This window comes from Carlito syrichta, unplaced genomic scaffold (assembly GCF_000164805.1).
Source record: "Carlito syrichta isolate Samal-C Ts95f unplaced genomic scaffold, Tarsius_syrichta-2.0.1 Scaffold308093, whole genome shotgun sequence".
Taxonomy (NCBI): Eukaryota; Metazoa; Chordata; class Mammalia; order Primates; family Tarsiidae; genus Carlito; species Carlito syrichta.
The window spans coordinates 248,819-257,297 of NW_007252189.1; the positions used below are offsets into that span (position 1 = coordinate 248,819).

Consider the following 8,479-nt stretch of genomic DNA (forward strand, 5'->3'; position numbering starts at 1 on the left):
GTTGCCCAGGTGGGTCTCGAACCCGCGGGCTCGGGCAATCTACTCACCTCAGCCTCCCAAAGCGCAGGATTACAGGCTGAGCTGCTGAGCCACCGAGCCCGGCTTGAAATTTTCAAACAAAACTTTTCTGGCAGCTCAGATAGAAGAGTTCTTTTACTTCAGTTTTACACTTTGTATATGATTCTAAGTTCAAATCTTCTTCCAGAATTTCTTCCAAAGTTTCCTAACACGGAGCAAAGTTTGGAGGACAGGTGGTAATGACCATCTGTAACAGGCCAGACAACTGGACAAGATGTTTTCAAGATCTCCTCTGATGGCAGCCTAGAACCTCACTCATTATCACCACCAGGAGTTCTTTCTCTCTCCTGATGGGATTGGGCTCTTTTCCTCTCCTCCCTAAATCCTTCAAACCCACCTTGCTTCCTTCATCTCTGCCATCCATATCTTCATCATGTCTTTCTAGCCCTGACTCCAGCCTTCATCTACTTTCCTTTCCATTGGGTTATACATGGTCATCAGAGCTTACAACTTCCTTGAATTCTCATTGCCTTCAAATGGGTTTTCAAACCATGCAAACCTCTTGGCTGCTTGTATGTGTTTGATACATTGGATTTCTGCTAAGATTATTAAGAGAGAGAGAGAGAGAGAGATCCACTACCTTAACACTTTTTTGAAAAACGCTAGTCTGAAAGATATACTTCAAAGCCTTTAGCTTGTTGTTCAAAGTCCCTTTTGATAACCCTGATCCTCCTCCCTCCCTTAAGAGCCCTATGCTTTAGCTACTGTTGCTACACCCATATTACCAGCTTACTAACCTAAAATTTTTTGCCACATTTCTGTTTTGATCAAGCCTCACTGCCCACAGGATGAAGTCCAAGCTATTTAACTTGGCATTCATTACTCTCCTTGCCAGCAAATTTAATTTCTTCCCAATGTAGTGAAAACTAGGCTCCTATGAGCCTTCTTTGAAGTTTTGTTTACATATGGCCGCATCCTTACTCTCCGTTGTCCATTCCTTCTACCTGGACAAAAGCTCTGATTCTTGACTTTGGCTGTGAGTTGCCCTATCCCCTCACTATCTAACATGGAATGTTTTGTCCTCCCTGCACAATTACCTATCCAGTTCCTACTTATTATTTAAGTTGCAGTTCAGTTGTTACCTTTTTGTCTAACCCAAGTCCTGTGTTATCTTAGACAATTTCAACCCTGAGGTTAATCCATTCTATGTCTGGTTTCAGATTTAAGCTACTTGATCTAATTCATTTCATAGATTTATATCAAATTTTGTATTCTACAAACAGATAAAACGTCATTCACTTCTGGGAGCCTTTCCATCATTGCACTCGTTATTATTATCTGCTTCTGTGTTTCTGTGTCCACCACCTTCTGAAAGCAAGCAACTTCTTGGGGGAAAGGACTAGATTTATTCACTTTTGTGCTCTCATCACATAGCACATTTTATGTGCTCAAAAAAATGAAAATGTGATTTTTTTCCAGCTACTCAACTGTGATTGCTAATTTTATAATATTTAATTATAAGAACTTTAACTAATTGGATGAGGTCCACCCCTATAATGAAAGGTAATCTGCTTGACTCAAAGTCTATTGATTTAAATGGTAATCACATCTAAAAAATAGTTTGACTAAACATCTTGGCACCTTAGTCTTACCAAGTTGAAACAGAATTAACCAGCATAGAACTCAACCTAAATACAAACAAACAATAGTTTTCACACAAACAACAAATGTTCACTGAGAATAAGCTAAAAAACAGACTTTTAAAAAGTTATATTCTGGCCGGGCACAGTGGTTCATGCCTATAATCCTAGCACTTTGAGAGGCTGAGGTGAGAGGATTGCCTGAGCCCATGGGTTCGAGACCAGCCTGGGCAATTTGGTAAGACCCCCATCTCTACAATAAATCAAAAATTAGCCAGGCATGGTAGCACATGCCTGTAGTTCTGGCTACTTGGAAGCCTGAGGCAGAAGGATCACCTGAACCCAGCAGGTCAATGCTGGGGAGGTCGTGAGTGTGCCACTGCACTCCAGCCTGGGTGACCGAGTAAGACTCCAACTCAGAAAAAGAAGTTATATCCTTACAATCTAGACATAGTTACTATAAATATACTTTTTGTCCTTTCAGACACTTTAAATGTATATGTAGCATACAGTTACAGGTGTACTTTTTTTTTTTTTTGAGTTGGAGTCTCACTGTGTCGCCCAGACTGGAGTGCAGTGGCCGCTCCCGGCCACCGCAGCCTCAACCTGCTGGGCTCCGGCGATCCTTCCGCCTCAGCCTTCCAAGTAGCCAGAATTACAGGCATGCGCTACCACGCCCGGCTGATTTTTTGATTTATTGTAGAGATGAGGTCTCACTGCCCAGGCGGGTCTCGAACCCGCAGGCTCAGGCAATCCACTCACCTCAGCCTCCCAAAGGCACAGGATTACAGGCTAAGCCACTGAGCCTGGCAGTTGTACTTTTTTTTTAAGTTTGCAAGTATTTTATATTTCCAGATGTGAGAAAAATATTTTTAAGAGCTGATATTACCTCTAGCGGTGAAACCAGAGCCAGCTATTAAGCAACCAGTATGCGACAGTAATTGAATACATGACCATTTATCTTGTAGCACGTTCTTTGTTCTCTTCAAATAGAAGTTGTAGATGTCTATTATCTGTCTTTTTTTTTTTTTTTTTTGAGTCAGAGTCTCACTCTGTTGCCCAAGTTGGAGTGCAGTGATATGCTCACGGCCACCGCAGCCTCGACTTGCAGGGCTTAAGTGATCCTTCCGCCTCAGCCTTCCAAATAGCTGGAACTACAGGGATTATCATCATAATGAAGCTGTATCTACAACAGTCATCATGTCATCTGATGTTCCTTCAATTGTTGCATCTGTATTTGAAATGCCATACCTGACATTGTCATGATGAGGATTAGAAGTAGCGGCAGCAGACCCACCATGAAACACAGGTATAGAATCATTTCTGACCGGTTGTCCATTTTGGTGAACAGCACTTTCACTCATAGAGGGCTCTCTTTTTAGCCTGCCAACTGCATGGATTTCTTCATTTTGAGGGGTTGTTGGAGCTCTCTCTAAATCCAAAAAATCTAGTAGTCTTTCACTAAGTGTAAGTACACGAGGTGGTGTTATTAGTGCCAGATGCTTAAAGGGAGTTAACTAAATAAGGTCAAGATCTGCTGGTCTTGAAAATGAAGTGTCTTTATTATTTCCTGCTACAACAATCCTCTCTGGAACCTGCATTATCACGCTAACATTTGAAACGCCTTCTTGGAATCCTTGTTCTAGGGTCAGCATTTGGTGGTGCTACTTTTAACTTTTCCAAGACCCTCATTCACTGATACCTTCAGTATATTCCATTTCATACTGAATTTGACTTATTTTCACCATCTCAGCAGCAGTGGGAGAAGGAAATGCTGCCCCACTCATCCCCTGGTCCTGCTGGCTCCTGGGATGCTCAGGTGGGTGCTCTCAGAGGCTGTTAGCAGAGGGCCAGGAGAGACGCGAGAATGGCGGGGCTGGCCCCTTCCAGGACCACAGGTGTACTTTTATGACAAAACTGGAAGCCCATCATCCTTACTGGTTTGTAACCTAATTTTTAAATTTATTAATAGAGCAAAAATGCTTTTCCATATTAATAAATAGGTAGCTTTGACATCAGTTTTAAAGGTTTCAAAGTATACTATTGCATAGACACAACTTCAATTAATAGATCTCTCTCCTATTTCAACATATATATAGTTCCAAACTTTTACTATTATAAAAGGGGCTGGGTTCGGTGGCTCAGCCTGTAATCCCAGCACTTTGGGCGTGGAAGGATTGCCTGAGTCTGCGGGTTCAAGACCAGCCCAGGCAACTTGGTGAGACCTCATCTCTACAATAAATCAAAAATTAGCCAGGTATGGTAGCATGCATCTATAGTTCCAGTTACTTGGAAGGCTGGGCAGAAGGATCTTCTGAGCCCTGCAGGTCAACACTGAGGTGGCTGTGAGTGTGCCACTGCACTCTAGCCTGGGCAATAGAGTGAGACTCCAACTCAAAAAAAAAATGTTGGAATAAACATTCTTGTCTAAAATAAGATCAATTTTTATAAGTATTTCATGTATGTACAACTTTGTATCTTCATACAATACACTGTCTTTTCCAAAGAATCTGTATCTGGAGTGTGGATCAACCAAACGAACGAATGCTGAAATTGCAGAGCATGCTTCCAGGTCTTGGGGTGGAAAGGAAGCCTGTGGGGATGTACTTGGGGCTGGGTTCAGTGGCTCAGCCTGTAAGTCCTGGATGATTTGGGGCAGGGCTGGCTACGTAATTTGTGGGTCCCAGCACAAAATGAAAATGTGGGACCCCTTGTTCAGGAGTAAAGTCCATGAAAGAAATTAAAATATGAAACTTTTTCTTTTTTGAGAAAGCAGGATTTATTGAGAGGACAGAAAAGCTCCCACAGTGGGAAGGAACCCGAAGGGGTTGCCCAGCTTTTTTCTTTCTTCCACTTTCTCTCTCTTGACTTGCCATGGTGGTTTTCATTTGCTGCTAGTGCCATTCTAAATACAGAAAGTTAGCATTTTAAGTTATTAGCATGGATTTCACTCTTCTTCTTTATATTGTACAAGACCAGCTTTATATGCAAACACAAGAGCACTTAACTCATAATCAGAATCATGAAAATGACACACTTTCATAGCTTATACATGGATGTGTATTTTGTACTTACCAGAACCATGGAAATGCTGCACAAAATGAACTCAACTGTTTTATGTCACTTCTCAATACCAGCACGTTCTACCAATGCTCTCTATTGTAGGATTGCTGATGAAGAAGGAAGGACTGAAGGGAAAAGGAACTATGGGTTGTGCAATCTTTTCCTTTCCTTCTATGTCATCTTCAACACAAGTGGTTAGCTGAGACAGTAAGGATATGATAGAGTTCCTGGATTGTTTTTGTTTCTTAAAATGCCTTCCTTCTGCATTTGAAGCAAGTTCTAGTTCCAGAAAGTGTGACTTCTGGGGCTGTAAAAATCCCACTTATTCAGTAGTAGGCACGACACACTGAATTTGCACTCAAGTGCACTTACGTGTGTACTCATTAAACTCCCAAACAGGCCAGGATCGGTGGCTTAGCCTGTAATCCCAGCATTTTGGAAGGCCGAGGCAAGTGGATTGCCTGAGTCCACGGGTTCGAGACCAGCTGGAGCAATTTGGTGAGACCTCGTCTCTAAAATAAGTCAAAAATTAGCCAGGCATGGTAGCTCATGCCTATAATTCTGGCTACTTAGAAGGCTGAGGCAGAAGGATCACCAGAGCCCAGTAGGTCGATGCTAGGGTGGCCATGACCATGCCACTGCACTCCAGCCTGGACGATGGAGTGAGATTCCAACTCATAAAACAAAAACAAAAAACAAAAGAACACCAAATAGTGTGAATCCACCAGAGTCTATGCTCATGGGGCACCATGAATGCAATAGGCAAATGGGACGGCAAGGACGATGGACATACATATTGTTCATTCCTCCTTATTTCACATGCATGTTCTATGTCCCACTAAACTTCACTAACTAAACATATGTTCAAAAACAAAGTTATTACAAATTTCAGTTCCCCTGAAAACTGGAACAAGACAAGAATGCCCACTTTCACTAAAAAAAAAAAGCATTTCAGAGCCGGTCTCGGTGGCTCAGCCTGTAATCCTGCGCCTTTGGGAGGCTGAGGTGAGTGGATTGCCTGAGCCCACGGGTTCGAGACCCGCCTGGGCAGCAAGACCTCATCTCTACAATAAATCAAAAAATCAGCCAGGCGTGGTAGCGTGTGCCTGTAATTCCGGCTACCTGGAAGGCTGAGGTGGAAGGATTGCTGGAGCCCAGCAGGCGAGGCTGCGTTGGCCGGGAGCGGCCACTGCACTCCAGCCTGGGCGACCGAGTGAGACTCCAACTCAAAAAAAAAAAAAAAGCATTTCAGGATGGCAACAACAGAGCATTAAATCAGACATAGCCCTTCTGAGCATGGTCCTGGGTGACTACCCAGGCCACATTCCCATGAAGCTGGCTCTATCTGGAAAGTCAGAGATGTCACAGGGTGATATGGTCAGATGGCTCATGTGTGGTTCACCTCCCACCACCTTGTACCACCTCCCTAGAATAAGTTCTTGGCCACCTGATCCTTGAACCTGGAGCCAAATATCCCCCTTCCCACTCTATGATAGCTGCTACTCTCTACCGGGTCATTCCTTTGTTGACCTCCAGCCTCAGCCAGGGCCTGGGTGCATAAATGGGTCAGGGTTGGGCATGCTCCCTGCAGGACAAGGTAACAGCCATCCCTGCCTGGGCTGCAAGTGCCCTGGTGGTGATGTGTTTGTCAGATGACTCTGTGAGGGGACTCTCTTGCCCATCTCAGGTTCTGAGCATGTCCCTGCGAGGAAGTTGCAGTCTTTTGGGGGTCACCCATCAGACGGCCTGGGCGAGCAGGCCCTTGGAAAGGGAAGATTGATTTTTTTTGGCACCCAAGCCTCACATTTTCATTTTGCACTGGGCCCTGCAAATTATGTAGCCAGCCCTAATATTCCCCCTCCCTCCCTCTCCCTTGTTTAATATACAATAATAGCAAAAATAGTAACTATCATTTATGTGAATCTTGCCTATATGCTTTAGACTGTAAAGAAGACAAGACGTACAGGACTGGTGGTAATTCCAGGAGGAGTTTGGTAGAGGAGTAAGTTCAGGTGAAGCAGAGATGGCTTCCAGATGAGGGGTCTGAAAGTCAAAGGCATTGGAGCTGGCCCTGAGGGGTTCATGGCAATCCAAAGCATGCATGGCCTCCTTGTTCTGCGGGGGAGGGCAGCGTGGGAAGCTGTGTCCTTGAATAATGGGAACAAGAAGGGAAGAAGCACAGAGTCTGGAGAAACAGCAGAGAACACAGTGTAACACACCCTAACCCTAGATGACTCAGTGCGTTCTGAGAACCTCTTTTAGTACCACCAGATCTCTTTAACCCAAAGAGAGAAGAAACTGGATTTGAGCAAGTGCTGTGAAGTCTGTCCCTCCCAGGCACTTCTTTGTCTGTAAATAAAATCCCAACTACTCATTTGGAGGAAAGTCTTTACACCACTGTTTCAGAGAAGAGAGTTTCTCTAAGGTTTGGAGAATCAACCCAGAGGACCCTCCCCAAGAGAATGGACTAAGAAATCATCATTAGGTTTTTGCTAGCTCTCTAGAGGCAGAGAGCATTGTCCCAACTAAGAAATACTTTAAATCCGTGGTTTTCAGGCTTCAACATGGATCAGAATCATCTGCCAGGCTTATTAAAACACAGCTGGGCTCTATGTCTTTATATCCAGAGTTTTCATATAAAATGTCTGGGGTAGAGTCTAAGAATTTGCATTTCGAACCCAGGCGAGGTCAATACTGCTTGACTGGGTATTACATTTTGAGATCCACTGCTTCAAACCTTGAGCAAAGTGGCATTAAGGGTCTTTGAAAAAATGACTCCACAGACACAATCTCCTCCAGGGCTATCATGGAGCTCCTGCCCAAGTCCCTGCCACCTCCCCACACACCCACCTTCTAGCCACATCTGACCTCTTAGGGTTCTCCAAACTCTTTCTACTATATTGTGCTTCTATACCTTTGTTTTTTGTTTAAAGAACAAGCAGAACTACATAAAGATACAATAAGAATCAACTCTAATTCTGCTGTCCAGAGATAACTGCCACCAACATTTAAGTGTGCCTACAAAGAAAGAACTGAGTGAAAGAAGCTACCTGGTAAATTGCTAGCAAGTCACTTTGGAGCAAAGCTTGCAAATAAATGAGTGCCTCCTTTTAAATACTGAAGTGTGCTCTTTCTGGCATTCAAGATATTGAAGCAAGGACGTGGTGGGTCCTCTGGTGTGATGTTCTGGATTTCCCTGAGTCTTCCAGTAGGCACCGTGATCAACTGTGCTGACAATACAAGGGCCAAAAATATGTATGCCATCTCCGTGAAGGGGATCAAGGGATGGCTGAACAGACTTCTCGTTGCTGGTGTGAGTGACATGGTGATGACCACAGTCAAGAAAGGCAAACCAGAGCTCAGAAAGAAGGTGCATTCATCAGTGGTTATTCAACAACAAAAGACATACCAGAGAAAAGATGGCATGTTTCTTTATTTTGGAGATAATCCAAGGGTCATAGTCAACAATAAAGGCAAGAAGAAGAGTTCTGCCATTACAGGATCAGTTGCAAAGGAATGTGCAGACTTATGACCCAGGATTGCATCCAATGCCAGCAGCGTTGCATGAGTCTTCAATGTATTTGTAAAATTTATAAAACCATTAAAAAGTACCTTCTCCCAGAAAAAAAAAAAATACGGACGTGTAAGATAGCAGGCACCATTACCTTAGGAAAGATAACACAAGACATTCTCTCCCAAGGATTGCCTTCCTAGTGAAGGTTTGCCAATGTTTTACAATGCTATAGTATCTTATTTTT

The 8,479-nt window shown here is 43.5% G+C and overlaps 2 pseudogenes; one reads left to right on the plus strand and one right to left on the minus strand.

Moving 5' to 3' along the window:
• Positions 1-2,549: 2,549 nt before the first annotated feature.
• On the minus strand, positions 2,550-3,445 carry LOC103267275 (annotated as a pseudogene).
• Positions 3,446-7,902: 4,457 nt separating this feature from the next.
• LOC110596275 lies at positions 7,903-8,253 on the plus strand (annotated as a pseudogene).
• Positions 8,254-8,479: the final 226 nt, after the last annotated feature.